General features: G+C 43.4%; 1 long non-coding RNA gene across 2 annotated transcripts; it reads right to left on the reverse strand.

The window, feature by feature from the left end:
* Positions 1 to 15,651: 15,651 nt before the first annotated feature.
* LOC142970101 (uncharacterized) lies at positions 15,652 to 18,367 on the reverse strand. 2 transcript variants are annotated; one of them, XR_012959170.1, is made up of 5 exons: positions 18,229 to 18,367; positions 17,971 to 18,132; positions 17,798 to 17,887; positions 16,511 to 16,808; positions 15,652 to 16,407 (listed from the first exon to the last, which is right to left on the reverse strand). It is a non-coding gene; the product is annotated as an uncharacterized LOC142970101 (long non-coding RNA). The 2 variants fall into 2 exon arrangements; XR_012959169.1 differs by having other exon boundaries at positions 15,652 to 16,808.
* Between the last annotated feature and the right edge of the window lie 4,977 nt (positions 18,368 to 23,344).

The following is a 23,344-nucleotide window of genomic DNA, read 5'->3' on the forward strand; positions in this document are numbered from 1 at the left end:
TTCCTGGAAGTGCTCTTCCGGCACTGGGGACCCGTCAGACCAATGAGCCAGCGGATCAAATGACACTGCGGCAACTGCCTAATGACTCTGTGTTGTGGCTCCAGGATGTGACGGTGACAAATCTTGGCTGGTAACAGCAGGCTCGTCCACAGAAATGGCTGGGCCCCTGAAAAGGTGTGGTACATGGGCTCTCTTAAAATCTGCTTTACTCATATCAACCAGAGGTTGCATACAGACCCTGACATGTAAAACAATTTGCCATTGCCACACCGTCGAACCTGACACCCCAGTGCTCCCACTACAATCTTCCCTTCTTTAAAACAGTTCAGTCTCCAGCTCCATCTGTTTGTCTAAGAATAAGTAGACCTATAGAGCCTGTAGTGTATTATCTTTCAGTTTCACAGAAAGTTAAATTGATCATCTGTAAGATTCAAACAGAGTCAAAACTGCCTGCACAAACTGCATAACACTCGCATTTCAATCTTGCTTTGCGTGCGTAGCCGTGACCCAAATCTTATTTTAAAGATTCAGGCTTCTTTTTCCTTCTGTTTGACAAGCTTCTGATATTGTGTTTTGGGCCCTGAACGCGACCAAAACCACCCTCAATACTGAGTCTGAACCCATCCACATCCGCTTTAGGTATCCCTAGTTTTGGACCTGTCAGGGCATGTCAGTTTCCACTCATTACATGCATACTGATTTTTCGGAATAAACTTTTATGTTCACAGGAAACGTACAGTTTCTGAATGTTACATATATACAGTCAAAAATAAACTTCTAATGTAGGTTTACTTAGTAATACTACTTTAGGTATACTTGATTAGGTTTAGGCATTGATGTGGCTGAGGTTACAATAAGTATGTTTGTTATGTAAAATAACTACGCTTGTTACATAATTGGTGACGGAAAGTACAGAAGTTATATCTATCAAAACTATGGTAAAACCTCAACATTCACTTGGTCTCACATGGGACATGAACAGCAGTCTCCTGGGTGAAAGTTATGTCCATTCAGCCTCCAGTCCCACCGGGACTACAGGATTATCTTTGTCTTTAAACTACGTCAGACGATCTGCCTCTGCCGCTAAACTGCATGTGTGTCAATGTGTGCGGTTTGTTTTTCTCATCCAATCTTTGGTGCCCTGTTTCTGCACTTCATTTCTCAGAGATCACCTGTTCATGAGTGTGGCATTTCCATCCTCTTATTGGATGTTATGGAAGTGTAAGGTTGTGTAAGAAAGTGCTCTTTTCTTTGTTCAGAACAGTGGTTATTGTTTCATATAGGGCCCTAAATAATGAACATTTCCATGATGCATTTATTGTTGATTGTTTATCAGTCACTTAAATTATCAATCGTTTAGTATATAGTTTCTTGTATATAGTGAACACTGTCCTGTCGATCAATTACTGGATTACTCAGTCCTTATAGCACTATAGTTTCATATAAAGTTCTACCCACCCACTTCTATTATCGTCATTTCCTTTGTATTAGGAGAAACAGTTGGAAGGTGGAAGTTGCAAGACTGACATTTAGTTATAATCAAATGCTGAAAGCTGGAAAGATTTCTACAAATCAAACTGTCCTGTTTGAGCCTGTTCTGTTGTCCTTTGTAAACGTATTCAAACAGTCTACAAGTCACAGCAAATGAAGCACTTTGAAATATGTCAAACCATCATAACCTACCAAAGCTCATTGAATATAATAGTGCTCAAGGAGCCACCCTGCTGCAGACACAGACAGTGCCACATCAGCACTGTGTGTGTGTGTGTGTGTGTCTCTGCATGTGAGCGCATGTGTCTCTCATCTGTGTGTGTGTGTCTATGTGCTCTAAATGCTGACTGATGTAACTCAGGCTTTGTCAGCCCTTTGGCATAGGTGGAACAGGTGTGACTCTGCCACAGAGCGTGGCTCAGACAAGCCATATCACGGCACAATGAGGTCATTGTGCAACACACGCATTCCTGCACAGGGCCCTCGGACTTTTACAGGCGGGGAGGAAGCCATCTGTGTGTGCGCAAATGTGTGTGTTGCTCCAGGTGAGGGGGGATTTGGATGAGATCTGCTGTATGAAAGAGATGTGTGCTCACCAGCTGCGTGTCCCTACACACTCTCAGAAACACCTCCAATGCTCAGACACACACACACACACACGCACACACACACAAAGACACACACAGACGGGCCAAGTGACGATTCTCCTGCATTGCAAAATCAGTGTCTTGTGTATATGTTTGAGAGTGGGTGTCAGGTTAAGTGGGGCTGGCTGGGTTTTTTCCGACCGTGTCACTCTTGTCTCTGATACTGTCCCGGCTGCGTGGATCCCGGGGTCCATTAGCACAATGTGGATGTTACAAGGGGGATGAAATCATCCGGTCTGACTCAGGCGGCTCATTCAGTGGCATCTGTGTTTGTTTGGTTTCCTGGCTGACACTTCAGCCTCTGTGTCCTAACGCTGAGACACAGCACATGTAATATTATTACCCCCCCCTCGGCCTGTCTGCGTTTTCACTGCTTTCATCCTGGACAAGGGTTGCCATGTTTTGTGATGTGGACCATGTTCAGTGTGTGTGTTTGTCGGAGTGATGTGTGGTGATATCCCCAGGGTTGGTTGTCTGGACTGGGTCCCTTCTAGCTGCTTTACAGTTTAACCAGCCTTGACTTGCTGTGTGGTGACATGTCTGTACTACACTGGCTGGATGACTGGGAGGATCTGCTCTGTGTGTGTGTGTGTTTGTGTGTATGGATCAGAGTGGGTGTAAGGCTGGAGGCTGACTGCTGGGCTATGCTTGAAAGACTTCTGGCATGTGCTGGTGCCTGCATTTTTCACCCTTGACTGGAAGCATATGCTGTAGCACAATCGAGACAGTGTTAGACGGGCTTGGCGTGAGGGACCCAGGCGGCTTCCTCCACATCTGGCAGTGCTTGGCCCTCCTTCCAGGTGAGTCACATCCCCCGGGAGGGTGGCTCTGCTGCGGCCCTCGGCCCCTCAGAGCCCGGGCATCTGGAAGTGTCTGGATTCGTCTTGCAGTCACATCTATCTCCACATGCTTTTCCAATTTCATCACCCCACCACCTCTGCGGCCCCCACCCACACACTGACCCCTGCTGTGCGCCAATTAGCCCCACCTCCACACTCATGGTGACATGGTTTAGAAAGATAGACGACCAAAATGGAAAACACCGCTGATAAATTGTACAGACAAGAAGGCCACAGGGTCACTTTTGCATGGATTTTTCATTTATTTTATGTTGGAAAAAATCAGGGATATTTCTGGTTTATTAAAACTTGGCTTATTAAACTAGTTTTTACCATTATATCACTAAAAATGTATTTGACATTGCAAGAAACACACACACATGATTGCAAACAAACCCCAGTTTTGCCCAGTTTTATTTGGAGGAGAAAACTAAGATGAACAGTAAAGTTATCAGCCAGACTGCCTGTTGCAAATATCCATCATAGTTCACAGACTTCCTGGTGTGATTACTTTTGGTTTCGATAATCAGCCTTTAATATTTACGAGAAAGTGTTAATAAATATCCCCTGAGAACAGAAGATGGCGAATTTCACTTACATTTTCTGGTCCCAACATTGACATATTATCACCTTATAAAGTTGCTATCATGTTAGGACACAGTTACGCATTACATCCAGCAGACACAGAGCAATATTAGCATTCATTTTGGAGTCCTGTTTGCGTCCCCCTTATGAGCATTCTCTCTCCTTTTTGCCCTGTTTTGGTCTCTACCAACTCCTGAGCGGAAGTATCTGTCTTATAGCTCCTAAATGCTCCACTATTTACCAGCTATTCTCTAACTGTGTCTGTCTGCTTAAATATCAATTTAATAGGGAAAGGTAGACGTTCATATTGATTTATTTTGTCATTTGTTTTTTTGTTAAGTTATACATAACATAGCTAAAGATAAGAGGGAAATAAGACAGAAGGGGTTTGCCAAATTAAAAAAAGAGAACATTATTTCAATTGTCACATAGCTGAACTTTGACCTTTGCATTTAACCCATCGCAAGCATATTGAGGGGCTGCCAACTGCCAACCTTGTGGTCAAAAGACAATCTGCTCTACCTATAAGCTGTATAGTATGTGATGGAAAATGACATATACAGTTTGTTTGGAGGAAGACTTTGTAATAAAAAGGTTCTTAAAACCTACTTCTGACTGCTTGTGTGTCTTGCCCCGTCTGACTCAATAACTCTGCTGAGTACAATGTTATCATAACTAAAGAAAACTATTGTACAAAAACTCAAACTGCAATATCTTTCAATTTCTAGAGCAGGGAGGATCTTGTGCAAATATCAATTATATGTGTCATTTTAATTGCATTCAATGCAATATTACAGAGATAATCTGTAAGGTGTGCTGGAATGTTACAATTTTTCCATAAAAGTAAATAACCCAGCCATGCATGAAGAAGTGTGTGTGTGCGTGTGTGTGTGTGCATGCAAAGAGGAGGTAAGAAGAGGTGGAGGGGCTTTCCCCCCCTGACCCTCAAACAGGAATGTCCCAAGCAGTAATTATGTCCCTTAGCCTGATGGCTGTTGGGGAGGCCCAGCTGTGTGTGTGTGTGTGTGTGTGTGTGTGTGTGTGTATCTGGGGAGAGAGGGGGGCGCAGGGGTCAACTGATGGGACTTGCATGTGTCAGAGCGGATTGATCATGACACAAACAGATGTATGTTGGAGGAAAACATACCAGTGTCCATGTGGAGCGGGTATATCCTGATCATTAAAGAGATGAAAATAAACATCTTGCTCTGATTAACGGCGGCCGTCCCGATGGACTTGTCAGCTGCGCCGCCGCCACGCCACGCCGAGGCTGTACATATGGGCGTACAGATCTTGCTTTTACATAAATGTGTTCCTGTTTAGAAACTGGTGAGCCATGCTGCAGCTGTAATCTGCGAGCTTGTGTCAGCCTCGAGGTCAATCAAGTGGGCCGCCCATTTTTCTTTTCTCCGTGTGTCTAAATAGAGATCTAGAATGAATAATAAGAAAAACATGTTGGCTTTTATTTTTCCTAAAAGATTTCTTCTCTCATTGCTGCCATATTCTCCCTAAACAACATCTCTCTCTCTTCATCTATAGCACTCTCTCTTTCTGACACACACACACTCATAGCCCCTCTCTCTCAGAGGCTATTTAGAAAGGAATGCTGCCAGAGTCTCACATTTCACTAAAGAAGCAGAAAAAAGGGAGAGAGTGAGTGACATCGAAATTTAAGGGAAAAAAAGAAAGAAAAGATCAAGTGGGAGCTAACATGGTTCCGTGGTGTTGTCGCATGCATGTGTGTACATGTGTCATTTTAGCATTGCATTAAAAATATTACTGTATGTGCTGCTGAATGCCATTAGACAAGCATCTGGAGGACTAATGAAGTCAACACACAGGGGTGAGACTTGATTGGCAGGGGATATGCCACATTGTGTATGTGTGTGTGTGCGCGAGGGCGAGAAAGACAGCCTTTCTTCTTCATTGTCTCGGCCGTCTTGGAGGCGACCCGGTTTCTGGGCCCTGTGAGAGTGCGTCAGTGTCAAATAGAGAGACTGGCCGTGTAGTAAACAATCCAACACTCACTCCAGGGATTACCACTGTCTCTTTGTCTGCGCATGTGGAGAGCCTGAAACACATTTGCCCCAACTTGTAGTGGGAAAAACAAAGTCGAAATTGGCTGCGTTGAGTCCTGCGAACGCTCCCTGAAATGGGTCTTGTGTGCTGATAAGTTTATCTGAAGTCTTCAGTTCTGCAACGCCAGCCTTCCTAATGAGGCCCCTCTCCTGTCTTATGTTGAAATGATAGCCTCAGAGAAGATTTTCTGTGTGCGCGCCATGTGAGCATCGATCAGCCCAGACTTGTAAAGCAGCTTTCACAATCCAATTTTCTCCTTTGCTGTATTCATTTCAAATTGCCTCACTGATGCCATCTTCGGTCAAGCTTGGTTGGAAAGAAAAGCAAGCACCTGTGAATCAAAGCAGTACACTTACTCAATCAAACATTCTGTACCTTGTACATTGTTTGTCTATTCAATCACCATGGCTCTCACTGCTTATACAAACAAAGGGTAAAAAGAATATATCACTTTATATGCAACTGAATTTTTACAGGAAAGCTAGAAACCCAAGAGACTGTCCTCTCAAGATACTCCAAATAAATAGGGGTCAGCATTTCATCTCCTTGATCCATATAATATCAATTTACAGTCATCAGTTATAAACAAACATTTAAAAAGCCAACTACTAACAAACAGCAGGGCATGCAGCGGCTTCCGGAGATGGTACCAAGTCACCGGCATCAGTTAGCGTGCTCATTTCACCAGATATCGCTGCTCCACAATTCATAAATATACAATATTTTGATAATGTTGAGTTAATTTTTTAACTGTTGAGCTAAAAGTCTGGCCAGATCTTATACATTGCACCTTAAACAGACAAGTGACCACTAGTTGCCATTTGAATAATATCTGTTGATGGATGGGTTAAAAAAATAGAGGTTATTTTGATTCAAGAGACTGGTGTTTGTTTCTCATTTCCTGGCAACCTTCATTGTTGGTTTCTTTTAACCATGAGCTTTCCAGTAATCTCCCTGTTCACCCTGGCCGCTGTGGCTATAAGTCATGTAAACAAACCTACAATGTAGAGATGTGGAATTGTAAAGTAATATATCTCGGGGCAAGCCTTGTACAGCTTGCGAGAGACACTTGTATCTGAATCCCACCAAAAGTATACAGACATTACCCTCTAGGATTAGCTGTTGTAGCTAACTGCATACAAATCTAATTCTGGGGCAACCAGCCGGCTAACCAAGCTACCTATCTTTAGCTAAAACAACCTGCTTAAGGCTAGGGAACACTGTGGTTGATTGTGGTTTGGGTTGAAATAATTAGGATACCTTTGTCGACAAAGTTGAAAGCAGACCTACTCGGTTAAAGGAAAAATATTTCAACCTCACAATTGGGACCATTCTCAGCAACCAAAACCCAACCCAACGATCACCATAGCTTTGGCAGATTTGGTAAGAACTGACAAATGATGTCCTGCTGATAGAAACATTTTAGTTTGGTGCTTCTGGCTTTATTTGCCATGGTTTTGATATATCTGTCTAGATGTCTTCATCCAACCTCAATACTATGTGAATGCATTTTACTCACATGCTTGGGACCCTTTGGGTGCTGCCGGGCTCAGTGTCAAGACTCAGCTGCTACAAGTCCCGACACAGCTCTGACACAGCCATGCCACAACACAAGCCCTAAAGTGATCTGTCTCTCTGTGCTCTGCTTCCTCGAAACACAGACTTCTAAAGCTTTAATTAACCTGAATCATCGTTCCCCCCCTCCCCCCGACAGCAAGGCATACAAGAGATGGATTATGGATAGGGGGAAATAAAACGTTCTTAAAGTGCAAATTCAGCAAACTCCGACTCCCATTTATTTGATCAAAAGTACCAACTCTAAAGTTATTGTATGATGTTTAATTTAAAAAAAAATAGTGTGTGTTCAATCTAATTTATTCTACGCTGTCTATCCCTCCAAACCACAAACTGTTTACAATGGCAGGCTCTCATATTCACAGGTTCTCTTTCGTTGTTGGCTCAAAGCTTCACATTGGCGGACATTCATTTACATACTGGCAGCAGCTCTTTGTAAGACTAAGGCATAGTTATGGCAAATGTGAAGACTAAAGACTATTCCAGATGGCTTAAATAAACATCCCACCAATGCTGTGGTGGCATATTACTTATAAACCGACACAATAACATTCCACAATGTACAGTCAGGGACTTGGATGCTTTTGCACAATATTGGTCAAGAAATATGCCCAGGGGATCCTGTGGGTACAGCTGCATGTTGAAAATAATACTAAACCACACCGTGGGTCTTTGCTGTCATCAGCTACTCAATGAGTCGTGGTAAATTTGCAAAAAATAAGGGTGCTTTCACACCTGTAGTTGGGTTAATTTGGTTCGTACCCAGGGAGAAGCATTTTTTTAGTCCGGTTCCTGTTCAAAGTGACTTTTTACAAATAAACAATAAGGAAACAACATGATTTATATAGACTGACCTGTGACTCGTTGATTGCAGTTTTGGTGATTGACGTCCTGAATCATCAGTGGATCATGGAGCGCATAAGGGACAATCTAATTCCAGTACTGAGAAAGGTTAATGCAGCACTTGAATGCTTCTGATTCATGTTCGTTGGTATCATAAAGAGCTCACGAAGACATAGCTGATTAAACACATCATTAGTATTATTAAACTGCAAATCGACCAAACGTTATGAATAATGACTAACAGGTTGAGACAGGACTGTACAGTAGCTTGTTTATGCATTCCCAGACTGCTGCAAATGTTGGGGAGCCGATGGACATACGCATGAAGCGACTTGTACAGCAATGTTTCCGTGCTTTTTACTGTGGGATCGTTGTCACACACTTTTTAATGGACTTAATTAAGATACCCACGTCAGCGTGGGTATTTTCAATGATCAATAGGTCAAAAGCTATGGCCTTATACAGATCAAGCCTGCTTGACACCGAGACCCACCTTTTCCAAAGTCTCGGTTCAGTTGTTTAGTCACCACTAGGGTTCGATTGACAGCTGTCACAGCAGCCCAAATAAACTAAGCAAACAGACTTGAGTTAGTCTTAACTAAACCAGACCAGTTAGGTGTGAAAGCCCCCTTCGTGTCATGCTAGCAGCTCTTTAAGGTCGTACATAGGCACAGCTGTGATTGGAGTTAAATGCTGATGTCAGCATATCAACATGCTCGTGATGACATTAACCTTCTAATTTTTTACAGGTATAATGTTTAACATCTTCCCCTTCTTAGTTTATTATTTAGTTAGAAAGCTAACATTTACTTAGTAGCACTAAACTCAAAGTACAGCTGAGCTGATGGGAATGTCAGTAGTTTTGTGGGTATTTGGTCATGAACCAAAGCATTGGATACAGTAAAATATTGATCTGAAGATGGCCCTGGCTGAAAAGTTAGGATCACCAAAAATATAGCTATTCATCCTAAAGGGAACATGAATGTGTATTTCATGTTTAACCCATCCAATAGTTATATTTATTTATTTATTTATTTACTCTAAAATGAAACAATAATGTCAGTATCATGGTGGTGCTAGATGAACAACCAGGGGATCACCCTCTGGGAACAATGAATGGCTGTACAACATTTCATGATAGTCCATCCAATAGTTGTTGAGACATTCAACAATTGGTGGACTGATCAACTTTATATTTAATATATATAATTTAACATTCAATATGTTGGGCTGCAGTTGTGTTTCCTCCAATTTGTAATGTAAAGCCAATAAGTGGTATATAATCTACTTTTTTAGGATAAGGGCAGTCTTTGAGATGTAGTAACCTTGGTCAGGCATCCAAAATAAGAGAATTGTTGATTGTTTATTGTTAATTAATGCCAATATCAACCCAAAGTGTATGTAATCAAAGATATCGGCATAAACCAACTCTTGAATACATAATTAATATTATTTTTGCTTGCTCTGCATCTTACAAACTGAATGTAATGGTACAAGGGAATGTGTTTCCTGGCTAGCGTCTGCTCTTGGCTAAAAGGGAGCGATGTTCTCTGTTGTAAGTCAGAGCAAGAGGCAGCAGATTAAAGATAGAATAGGCAGGGTGAGGGGGGGTCAGATGTAGTGGTGTGTTTGTTTGGAGCAGAGTTTGAGGAAAAGTGGAAAGTCCAGCGGTGGTTAATTGGTGTGTTTAGGTCTGAGGTCATGAGGGTGGCAACAGGAACACACCGCTCAGCCCTGAGCGGCAGATGGATATACAGCCACCACAGAGATGCTGCCCAATCTAATCACAACTAAACACTAGTAAGACACGGACAGGCCCTGTTTTCTTCTTTTCCTCTTCAACTCCCCCCTTTTCCTCAGCTCTCCTCCCCCCTCCCCAAGCTCTCGCTGTGCCCAAAGCCCAGGGGAGGTCACAATGTGTCCCGCTCCCAGCAGCTAAAGCCTCCGGATGAACCTGTTGGTAAGCCCCCCCACCCCCACCTCTCAGCACCACCTCCTACTTCTGAAAATACCCCAGAGGCTTGCATGGCCGGAGGGGGTTCGAGATCAAGTGGGAGCAGAGATGATCATGAAATGAGGATTCGTTTTTTGCTCTCAATCTTTCTTTCTTTTCTTTTTTAAGTCTTCAAGATTATCTTTATTAGGGCTGCCACGATATCCGATTTTCACTCCACGACTATTGTGATCAAAAGAATTCACGATAACGGCAGTATCATTAACTAGGGTTGTTCTGCTGAAAAGGTTTGCCAAAATGTTTCATTTGTAACATAAAAATCGCATCTGCAGTCCAGTCTGTGGCCTCCACCTTTGTAAGCATAGATACAATGTTATTTGTGTTTCCTGTACTACAGACTATGGGAGGGCCATATGCCATATTCACACAGGATAAGGATAGTGGGACTCAAGACAGGAACTCATAACTGGGCTGTTTAGACAAAATAGATATTATATTGGGCATCTAGCAGCTTCCTAACAGCAGAATTTAAATAAATACGCTGTGAATTCATTGTACACAAAAACATTGTTCTAGCAACTTTATTTCTCTCAGTAACTGTGAAGACACAAGAGGCTTTATGCATGTGCTTCTGTGGAGGTATGATTCAGAAATAAACATTCATAATGTATTTTCTTTGTGTTTTTATGTTAATCCATGTGTGAAAGACTTGATGCCAAAACTATTGCTGCAGGACCTTGAGCCTAAAACCTTGTGTCTAAGTTACTTATTTCAGCCTTGTTTTTCAGCCTTCTACACCAGCCTGGTTACTCCTGCTTTACTTGCCCTTTAAGTGCAAACTGTTTGAAGACCCCTGAACAGCTGCCTACATCTCCGTTTTGTTCACTCTTTCAAGCAGTGGTGTACTGGTAGATGGTAAATGGTAAATGCACTTGTATTTGTATTAGTATTTGCTGAGTGTTGCGTGCACGTTTCAGGCTCGCTGGCCAATCACAACCAAGTTAGTTAAACTTATATCATAAGATAAAGCAGCCGTCGCTACTGACGTGGCTGTAAAACGGTAGATTAATTGTTTTGACCGTCACAAGCCAACCCAATCAGAATTTGGTCCGACAACATTTGGAAATTCTAGAAGAGCCGCACAAGTGAATTGTTTTATCCCCATTCAAATCAGCATAGGGCAAACCATTTTGCAAAAGTAGTGGACATCATTGAGATGGCAAACATGAATAATGGACAAGAAAACCTCAAAAAGTAATAGAGGAGCCAAAGACATTTGAGAAGAAATAGGAAGTAGGCATTAGAGCCACAGATTTCCAAATGTTTCAAAAAAATCCTCAAGTCTCGTGCAGCAACGCTATTTTTCCAAGGAGCAGGCTTTAGCGTAAGATTGGCCTTAAATTGTTCATCATTATCTCTTGTCTCTGTATTGTTTATGAAGCAAATTCATAAAGCCCTGGGATATGCCCAAACGTTTTACTCAAGTTTAAATGTCGTCAATTCGTACGGATGCGTCTTCACGTTAACTTGTGCCACTCGTTGCATCTAATCACGTCTTTGCAATGCCACCGCTAAAACTCACATGATTTATAACCAATTATCTGGAATTTGATGAAATAACTAGTTGCCCAACCCACGCTCTTATCCAGCATCATCTGTAATAGGCTGTGGACCCCACAAACCCTTCACAAGATAAGCTTGCATAAATAACGAATTGGTGGATAAGTTCTGCAAAACGTATGTAATAAAACAGCATCATATCAGAGGTAAACGAGGACCCACCTTCCATGAAGGTCTTGCCTTTGTCTGCAGGTGACTAAAGTCACTCCACCTCTGTCCCCTCTGTTGACACCCAAGCCCCAGTTTGATGCAACGACACTAGGGGAAAGCTTATGAAAGGTGCTGCTCGGTGTTTAAGTTATTCCCTTTGTGAGTTGCTTTGTGACAGGCTCTCTAGCCTGCTCCCTGCTGAAGTGTGTGTGAGAGCGTGTGTGTCTGCTAATTTAGTTTTCACTAAGATCACATGGCTGTCAGAAGTAGGGACCAAAATGAATATAACGTTTCGCCATCAAAACCCTGATGTCCTCTTTGAAAGGCAGCGCCACTTGTCGATGCTGATCTGCCCCAGTGGTAAGGGCTGGTTGAGCCATATGTAGTTTTGATAACACCACCAACCATGACAAACAAAGGGGACAGCAAAAATACTTAATTTATGTCGAATGAATCCAAGCTGAGGTCTTCTTCAATACTACATGGGCATCCACTGTAATTTTTCACAGCCATTCTATATTATCTCTCAGGGTTTCATAAAATGTTATGACAAAAAGCTAATATGTGACAGGTTTTTCTATCTTGGACCTTACAATTTATAAAAGTGAACGTATTCACCATGACCTCACATTGGATTGTGGTTTGGTTTTGAAGCTGCGAGTTTGGTGTCTTGGCTTTCGCCATTTTGTTTTTCTGGGAACCTATTCAGACCAGAGGGTGGAGCCGGAGAGGAGTGAGGCCCCGGTTAGGTTAGCAAGGTGCATAACCTAAAAATCTATGATATGAAATATCATAGATTTTTGTTGATTTTAACAAAATGAGACAAACGAAAAAAAAGATAACAGCCGACTCCTTCGAATGTCTATTAGTACAACTGAATGCTGAACAATGCTGTGGCAGCGACTTTTCACTCAAAGCTCAAAGCTACGCACTTAATTATGCATAACTATTATATTATGCATAATAATATAATAAAACTCACTCCCCATACAGTTGTCATGAACTTGCTATAGAGACCCGAACACTTTTTCGTAAATGGTAAATGGACTTGTACTTGGATAGTTCTTTTCTAGTCTTCTGATCACTCAAAGCGCTTTAACACTACATGTCATTCACCCATGCACTGATGACAGGAGCTCCCATGCAAGGTGCCACCTGCCCATCTGGACTATCTACCATTCATACAACACTCACACACCGTAGGCACAGCTACGGAAGCAACTTGGGGTTAAGTGTCTTGCCCAAGGACACATCGACATGGACTAGTGGAGCCGGGGATAGAACCGCCGATCCTCTGATTGAAGGACGACCCTGCTCTACCACTGAGCCACAGTCACCCACAACCAGGTAACCTTTGTCTGTAAAGTTGGGCATTTTAACATGGGGGTCTATGGGGATTGACTCACTTTTGGAGTCTCACTTTTAGAGCCTCAAATGGCCATTCGAGGAACTGGATTGTTTTTGTGCCACTGCGTTGGCTTCATTTTTCAGACACGGAGGTTGATGCTTGGTCAGCACTGGTTAATGACTTACATTTTCTTTGTGAGTCCAGTATAGAGAAGAAACTACTGAACGCTTAAGATTTGTTTGCAGGAAAAAAAAACGAAATGTTTTCCTAATCAAAACTAATAAAGATAGATTTTTGTACGCAATTGTTTTTGAAATTTTTCCTTTTGTGGTTAAAGTGATAAGGTGATGTAGTTGATATAAAATCTTGCTTCATTTTATTTATTTTTTTTAAATGGAGCATAAATGCTCTCCATTCTTCATTCCTCTCCTGCATTAGCTGCCTGTACAGAAGCTGGATATGGGGAAAGACAAGGCAGCAGATGTCCTGATACGAGTCATTGTGCCCATGAGTTGCTATGAGCTTTCTCAGGAAGTATTTTGCTAATGCGGATGGGAATATGAGTGTGTTTGTCTGGGTGCGTAAGAAAGCTGGAAGGGAGTTCACAGGTCAAGCAGGGTTGAAGCTTGTAGTCTCAGCATTCACACACTCCCATGGTCTCAGTCTGACTGACATTGTATCTGGTTAGCTTCTGTCGTCTGTCTACACAACCAGCTGATGTTGAAAGGAAAGAGCATTTCCACGGGACTGAATAGTCTGTACCTGTAAAACTGCTCAAAGGCTTGGTGATGTCAGAGAGGTCAGAGGTCAGGGTCAGGCTAAGCTACACAGCCTTGAGCTGATTGTGTTTTTACTCCGGGACACTTAAGTAAGGAAGATCCTCCCGTGAACCTGGATCCTCTGGTGGAATTGCATGTTCTTTAAGCAATAGGCCACGTAACCTGTTAGAAGATAAATTAAATACGACGAGATGCTGCACTTAGTGCAGATCTCCACCAAGTGGGTCTGCAACGACTATTGCTCTGTTGTGTGATTGACAACATAACCTCATACAACGTTTTAAAAGTTGCTCCTCATTTTTCGTGCGTTCTGCAAAAGCCTGCAAAATGGTGTGAATATCAGCTGGTTACATGCATATGGTCTAAAAAATAAACTTCCACACTGTAAAAAAAATCCATGTGGTTCAACTTAAAAACGTAAGTACAATTGCTGCCTTAAACTTTCAAGTCAAGTCAAATTGGATTTACAATTTGTTTCAACTCATCACTTTGAGTTTACTTTAGCTTTGGATTGCTCTTTGTAAGTTCACATGAATGTATAGTATGAGTTTATTCAACTTAGCAATGCAAGTTAAAAAGATATACAACTTATTATCATGCATTCTGTTCACTTGACCAAATAAGTGGTTTCAACTTAGCAAAATAAGTTAAAAAGATATATAACTTATTATCATGCATTCTGTTCACTTGTCCCAACTAGTGATTTCAACTCACATATTTTAGTTAGAAGGAAGTCTTGACATTACTTTCCTAGTTAAAATGACCTAAAAGTATGAGTCGTTTCAAATGACTAGTTATAAGAAAACATCATGTCTTGAGGCAAAAATCTAATTTATTTTCTTGCATTAAAATAGTTTTTACATTAAAACATGCAGATCGCCAACAACTTCCATACTGTAGTTAAACAAAAAGTTCCACCTCAGCAGAGAATAACCTTAAAACCTCTTATTCTCGCCGCCCCCAAATTTGGGGGCTCACGGGCTCAGAACCCCTCAAACTCAAATGCGGAAAATAGCATGATTATTAGCCAGTAGTGTGGACGTGGCCACTTTTTTTTTTGGATGAAACAGCAACGTATGGACAACAACATCATATAAGTCACTTCTTATACACTCCAAACACAACTATAGGCTACTCATATAAGCAAAAAAATATCGTGGCATAAAAGCACCAAATCCGGGCCAGAAATCGGCGTTATGAGTACCGCAAATCAATGTTTGTACCCTCATGCTAACAGCTACCAAGTCATGCAATGCATTTAATAGCATTAGCACACGTGGCGGAACACGTAACTAACTTCTGTTTTACGATCCGTATAAACACTAAACAGTTGTGAGTGATCAAACGTACCTTCATGCTGAACTCCGCCGAAAAAAACCGTAGGTATGCGCCCAAGTTTTATGAAAAATATGGATAATAACGCCGCAGAATTTCCGTTCCAAAGCTGTAGTCCTTGTTGCCAACTGCATACTGTTGACTTCCGACTTGTTTCCAGAATAAGAGCGGTCAAGCAGGCTTGGGCGAGTGGTCAGACTGCCTGTGACCGGAAATTTCCGCCGGGGTACACGCGTCACTTCTGGCAACTTGATTGCTTGAAACTTTTGCCGATCACCACCAAACTCGACAGAGGTCTTCCTCAGACTCTGACGCGTCGAAGGAGGGGTTGTTTTTTGAAATCGACCGAGGATAGGCTGAGATCCAGCCACATACACACACATGAACTGAGAAAATCTGATGAAGTTCCACTTTATTCCACTTTAACCTTTTTTTAATAACTACTGATCAGTTATGCTATGACTTGGGAACGTTTTAGGGAGCTAGCTGCATTATTTCAATAACCTTTTATCAATGAAAGTGCATTTTTTCCAGGCGAAGCTGAATATTTTCAATTTCAGCTGTGTAATGTCTTATTTTACTATATTAACCAGCAACATATACACAATATTACCTATCTAAACTATGTCACAGGTGTTGTGATCTGATTATATCAACAAAAATTATTAAAATCGACCTTGTAGTTACAGAACTATGGTCAGTTTTGTAGGGCTATGCTTTTTCGCTCAGAGACCTCAAAATCGGCTCCGAGATTAATCACTGTATATTTAAACATTAACATACAAATCTCCAAGACCAACCGTAAACAAATGAGTGTCCAAGTTGTAGGATTTAGTGGTATCTACTGATGAATGAACTGAATAACCCTCCACTCACTCGTCCCTTTCCAAGCATGGTTGAGAACTACAGTGGCCTTCAGGTAACGTAACAACACAAACCAAACACTGTGTCCATTCTGGGCTACTTCAGAAACATAGCAGACTCCGTGCTCATTCTAATGTATCAAAAACACAACATTCATATTTTCAGGTTATTATATATTAAATAAAAAAAATAAATAAATAAATAAATATATATATATATATATATATATATTATATTCCAATTTCTGGAATAAAAGAGTGGGTGTGCGTTCTAGTGAGAGACTGCACTGAATGTGTAACTGTATGAAAAAAAAGAAAAAGAACAATGAGCACAATTTTAACAGGACCAACTGACAGGATTTAGCAAATCTTGAGTCCTTTTCTGTCTTTTACAATTTGTACCTCAGGAGTTTGTTTCTCAATCCATGTACTCTTGCAGAGGCTTGTTCTGGTTTGATCTTCATCACCACTCGCTGGAGAAATTCGAAGGAATACTTCATGGCTTGTGGATACTCAAGATTCACAGAGTATATAATGCCCATAAGCATGGCAAAGCTGCATGGCACATCTTTCATGTTATGGCGCACAATTGTCTCCTCGACCACAACTGCGACGTTGAAGACCTCGCCTGGAACTGCATCCCATTCCGGACCTTCGTAGCCTATCAGAAGGCCAACTTGCATCCAGTCTCACCATGAGCCTTGAAAAGCAGAAATAATAGTGTTTGACCTTTTACATCTTTAAGTACATATGCTCTACAAGCAGTGAGGGAAAGTAATTAAGTGCATTTACTCAAGTACTCCACTTAAGTATAATTTTGAGGTACTTATACTGTACTTGATTATTTTATGTTACTTTCTACTTCTACTCCACTAAATCTTAGAGGTAAATATTGTACTTTTCACTCCATATATTTAGTTACCAGTCACTTTACAGATTCTTATTCAGTGTGGCTTTGTAGCACAAAGGCAGTAAAACTGCCTGTGCCAAAGCACACTGTATATAATCCATAGAGCTTAATCATAATAATAATAATCTTTATCCATTAAGTTTGGCGCGCTTCTCCTCACATAGCGTTGCCAACACCTGCACAAAAAATACATCAAAACGTGCGGCCTGATCGGGAGTCGTGTGCTAAGTATTTTTTAGAGAGAATCACCCAGCGGTTTTCCCGAAAAACGGAGCAAAATTTCTCCATTCACTTGAATGGGGTTTCGGCGTGAAGAGAGCTAAGAAAAACACTTAACTTTGGGCCCATATTGACTAGCCACATCAACGCACTCGACAGAGTCTTATCTTTCTATGCAGGTCCTGCATTATTTTGAATGCAGGACTTACACTTGTAACAGAGTATTTCTTCCACCACTGTCTACAAGGCTAATTCATGTCACTAAAATTGTTCTTCGGATGTTCGTAAACTCCTTTCTATTTATCTATGAACAGCCTGTGCTCAAATTGAGGGTGACTTTCCTGCTCTAGTAGAGAGGCAACAAACTTCTTACTGTCATTATACAACCTATAGGACATGTTATTCCATCTTCACATGACTACACAACGATGCCGACTTTGCCGAGGTCATTTAAAAAAAAAGAAAAGAAGAAAATTCAGATTCCTCAATGCATCAGAGGGCCTACATAATATCTGACAACACAATTATGTTTTGCATTAAGGAAATACATAATGTCTTACGTCACACATCCTGATGACGTCTGATGGATCTTCGGATATGTAATGTGGCAGGCCAAGCAAAGCAGCAGTCCTCCTCCTTTCATTTGTGTCCTACAAGACCGAGAACTATGCAGTGAGATGACAATGTTGTAGCACACATAGCATCAATTTACAAATAATCAGCAACCCCTTACATCTTTCTCAAGACAGTTCAAAATGTCTTTGAGTGCCTGCTTCTTTCCAGACATGGTTGCAGCTTTGTAGACCTCCAGCAGTCTTGGGACCAGGCCATCAAGTCCGTCAAGAAAACACTCGAGAAGGTCTGTGGTGACGACTCTCTTGAATTCTGCCCTTATCTGAGGAGACGCAAACAGATAGTAAATACTAGTCAAACAACATTTCTGAATAGGACACGCAGTTTACACAGTATGACAAGCAGTGTGACTGCCTACCTGTCTCTCAAGGAACAGAGCTGGCCATCTGGAAAGGACCTCTGCGACGAGTGGCTGATCTCCAATAATCTCTTTTCGGCGCTGGGAACGTAGCTGTCATCAGGTGTTCCACCAGCTGGTGATCAGGGTCTTTGTAAAGCATTTCCACCTCCAACATCTTTCGCTTTTCCTCCATGTTTTCAGAACTCTGTCCTTCTGGTGGATCTGGACAGTAGTTGACCTCACCTTTCTTTGACTTCTTAACACGTTTCCCCTTTGCAAATGTCCTTTTAAATGAAGAAAATATTGTTTTATCTTGCTTGGTGCTGAAAAATGACAAAGTCCACAGCGAATTTTAGCAACTGGACTGGTTACTTTCTTGTGCTCCTTTATATGCTGCGTAAATTCCACATGGGATTAGAGATATGTTAGACAGTTTGGGTATATACAGCTGAAACCCCGTCTTCCACGTCCATGATTGTCTTTGTAATGACTCACAATTGTTTTTTCATTGTATGAGGCAAAACTGCAGAACTTACAACTCCACTTCATCAACAGCAACCAAACTCAATGAATGAACCATCGGCACCTGAAACACAGAAAATCAATCAATATAACATGATATAGCAAAACCTTTAGTCATATGAACTGCAAACTTCATTAAGAGAGTAAAATGCACACAATAGCCACAGTAATCAGAGAACAATGAGCTTCTAATCAATTTATGATTTTAGGATCCGAGGTAGTTTCCATAACCTATGGTGAGTTTTTTAAATTAACAAAATCATAAGAAACTGAGGGAATTCATGAGCAGGAATGACATTAAAATAACTTGACCCGTGGTGGAAAGCCCCGTGGTGGGGGAGATTTTAAAAACAAAAGCTAGAGTGGCACGAACACAGATAGCTCGCTAAAGTACGCTACTAGCTAACTAGCTAGCGAGCTAATTATCTTCACAACCATGTAGGTTAAGCTACACCATGTGCGCTGAGTTACTTAGCTAGTTCCCGTTTTCGTGTTTAGCCAAAAGCAGTTTAAGAAGCCAGCCAGCAGAAATTTAAACAGATTAAAATATTCAATTTAATTAGGTTTCAAATGTACTAACTTAGCTACTGACATTTTAGCCAGACAACAAATAGTCCATAAGCTTACCGTAGCCAACTGTCTGGAGACCGCCATGTTGCTAAATGTCGGCTAAGTTACATTGAGAAGCTGCCCAAAAACATTAGCTTATTTAAATTACTTTTTTCTAAATACCCTCTGAAACATTCTTGATAGGACTTCGTACACTATTGTTCATTAACCTTATATCGTGTTCGGGTCCAATTAGACCGGTTATGAGGATTTACACGGCTCAAATGTCACCATTAAAAACGAACTTTAACGCTAGACTGTTTGCCATATTGGACCAACTGCATTACACTTTAAGCGTTATGCATTTACAGACAATATAATAACATGACAGCAGATACTTTCTATACATTTACGAATTGGGTTGACTGATATTGCTGACGCATCCACTCACCTCACTTCGCCTTTGTCCTTCCGAGCCGTCGCGCCGCTTGTCAATGGTCGGTTGGTTGATGTTCATCGTCTCGCTGGCTAACCATATTCATCCGCCGCTTGGTTCGCTGAACCGACGTACTGCGTGGTCAGGTTCAGGTCACGTTCGTGATCCGGCTGCCAAAACGTATTGGTCCGCCGCGTGGCTTAGGTTAGTTCGCCGTCTGGTATTTACATAGGTTGGTGACGCAGCTGAGCAGACAGACAGCTTGCGACCTGCTGCGGCACCCACCTGTCACTCAAAGCGGCCACGCTCTCGATTATGCATAACTTTCAGCCTCAATATAATTGAAATGTATTAGTTATATACAAGTCACCTCTGTACAGTTCATGAAGGGGCAAATTAACTGAAGAGACCAAGAAGATACGTTTTTTTGTAGCAAGCTGTATGCATTTGTATTTCTGCTTAGAAGTTAGACAATTTAACATGGGGTCCTATGGAAATTGAATCGCTTTTAAAGCCTCAAGTGGCCGTTTGAGGAACTGCAGTTATTGGCACTTGTTTTTGACTGTTAGACATAGCCATACTTATAACTCACAGTATTCAGTTCATTTAACTTCTTGAAATTTACATTTCATTGAACTGGCTTAAATACCTGAGTTGGAGTATCGAAAACTTTTACAATTGAGTTCAAATTGTATAAATCATCATGATAAGTTGAAGTAAATGACAGAAAGAAGTTAACATGACTTATTGTTCAAAACCTTTTTTACAGTGCATCTTCACAGGAAACTCAGTTAGGTTTAGGCTTTAACTATTTAGTTAGGTTTAGGAATAGATCGTGGCCAAACAACACCATCCATCCATCCATTTTCCTCCACTTATCCGGGGTCGGGTCGCGGTGGCAACAGGCCAAGCAGGCTGACCCAGACTTCCCTATCACCGGCAACATGTTCCAGCTCATTCTGGGGGATCCCGAGGCATTCCCAGGCCAGCTGGGAGATGTAATCCCTCCAGCGTGTTCTGGGTCTTCCCCGGGGTCTCTTCCCAGTTGGACGTGCCTGGAAAACCTCCAGTGGGAGGCGTCCAGGAGGCATCCTAATTAGATGCCCGAACCACCTCAGCTGACTCCTTTCGACGCGAAGGAGTAGCGGCTCGACTCCAAGCTCCCTCCTGATGACCGAGCTCCTTACCCTATCTCTAAGGCTGAGCCCGGCCACCCTACGGAGGAAGCTCATTTCGGCCGCTTGTAGCCGCGACCTTGTCCTTTCGGTCACGACCCAGAGTTCGTGACCATAGGTGAGGGTAGGAACGTAGACCGAGTGGTAAATTGAGAGCTTTGCCTTCCGGCTCAGCTCCCTCTTCACCAAGACGGTCCGGTGCAGCGCCTGCTTTACTGCTGCAGCCGCACCGATCCGTCTGTCGATCTCCCGCTCCATCTTATCCTCACTCGTGAACAAGACCCCGAGATACTTGAATTCCTTCGCTTGAGGTAGGCACTCCGTCCCCACCTGGAGGGAGCAATCCACCGGTTTCCGGCAGAGCACCATGGCCTCAGATTTGGAGGTGCTAACTCTCATACCCGCCGCTTCACACTCGGCTGCGAACCGCCCCAGTGAATGCTGGAGGTCACGATCCGAGGAGGCTAACAGGACCACATCATCTGCAAACAGCAGAGAGGCGATCCCGAGACCCCCGAACCTGACGTTCTCCACCCCCCGGCTGCGCCTAGATATCCTGTCCATGAAAGTCACGAACAGGACCGGAGACAAAGGGCAGCCCTGGCGGAGGCCAACACCCACCGGGAACGTGTCTGACTTATTGCCGAGAATGCGGACACAGCTCCTACTGCAGTCGTACAGAGACCGGATCGCCCGTTGTAATGGGTCCGGCACCCCATACTCCCGCAGCACCCCCCACAAGAACCCCCGAGGGACCCAGTCGAAAGCCTTCTCCAAGTCCACAAAGCACATGTAGACTGGTTGGGCAAACTCCCAGAACCCCTCCAGTAGTCTTGCGAGGGTAAAGAGCTGGTCCACTGTTCCACGGCCGGGACGGAATCCGCATTGCTCCTCTTGAATCTGAGGTTCGACAAACGGTCGGAGCCTCCTTTCCAGCACCCTGGCATAAGCCTTCCCCGGGAGGCTGAGTAGTGTGATACCCCGGTAATTCGAGCACACACTCCGGTCCCCCTTTTTGAAAATGGGAACCACCACCCCGGTCTGCCAGTCCATGGGCACTGATCCCGACCCCCATGTGACATTGAAGAGGCGTGTCAGCCAGGACAGCCGAACTATGTCCAGCGCTTTCAGCATCTCAGGGCAGATCTCATCCACTCCTGGCGCCTTGCTACCGAGGAGCTTTTTGACTACCTCAGCGGCCTCTGCCAGGGATATGGGTGAGCCTCCCCCTAGATCTTCAGGCGCTGCCTCCTCTGCAGAGGACATGTTGGTCGGGTTTAGGAGTTCCTCAAAGTGCTCTTTCCACTGCCCGACGATGTCCCCTGTCCGGGTCAGCAGTCCCCCCCCCCCCCTGCTGAGAACAGCCTGGGGTAAGCCCTGCTTTCCCTTCCTGAGCCGTCGCATGGTTTGCCAGAACCTCCTTGAGGCCAACCGAAAGTCCTTCTCCATGGCCTCCCCGAACTCCTCCCATGCCCGAGTTTTAGCATTCGCGACCACCGCAGCTGCAGCCCTTCTGGCCTGCCGGTACCTGTCAGCTGCTTCGGGAGACCCCTGGGCCAACCAGGCCTTGAAGGTCTCCTTCTTCAGCTTGACGGCTTCCCTCACCTCCGGTGTCCACCACCGGGTTCTCGGGTTGCCGCCACGACAGGCACCGATGACCTTCCGGCCACAGCTCCTAGCGGCCGCGTCCACAATAGAGGCTTTGAACATGGTCCATTCGGATTCCATGTCCCCAACCTCCCTTGGGATGTGTGAGAAGTTCTTCCAGAGGTGGGAGTTAAAGACCTCCCGGACAGGGTCTTCCGCCAGACGTTCCCAGTTCACCCTCACTACACGTTTGGGCTTGCCGGGTCTTTCCAACCGGTTCCCCTGCCATCTGATCCAACTCACCACCAGGTGGTGATCAGTTGACAGCTCTGCTCCTCTCTTCACCCGAGTGTCCAAGACATACGGCCGCAAATCAAATGATACGATTACAAAGTCGATCATTGATCTCCGGCCTAAGGTGTTCTGGTACCAGGTACACTTATGAGCCACCTTATGTTCGAACATGGTGTTCGTTATGGCCAAACCATGGCACGCACAGAAGTCCAATAACAAAACACCATTCGGGTTCCCAATCACCCCCGCCAGGTTTCTCCGTCATTGCCCACGTGAGCGTTGAAGTCCCCCAGGAGAACTATGGAGTCGGTAGGCGGCGCCCTTTCCAGGACCCCTCCCACCAACTCCAAGAAGGCCGGATACTCTGAACTGCTGTTTGGTGCATAAGCACAAACCACAGTCAGAGCCTTGCTCCCCGCAACCCGTAGGCGCATGGAGGCGACCCTCTCGTTCTCCGGGGAGAACTCCAACACAGCGGCGCTCAGCCGGGGGCTCGTGAGTATCCCCACTCCCGCCCGGCGCCTCTCACCCTGGGCAACTCCGGAAAAGGACAAAGTCCAACCCCTCTCCA

Source organism: Anarhichas minor, unplaced genomic scaffold (assembly GCF_050575085.1).
Source record: "Anarhichas minor isolate MPS153535 unplaced genomic scaffold, ASM5057508v1 ptg000042l, whole genome shotgun sequence".
Taxonomy (NCBI): Eukaryota; Metazoa; Chordata; class Actinopteri; order Perciformes; family Anarhichadidae; genus Anarhichas; species Anarhichas minor.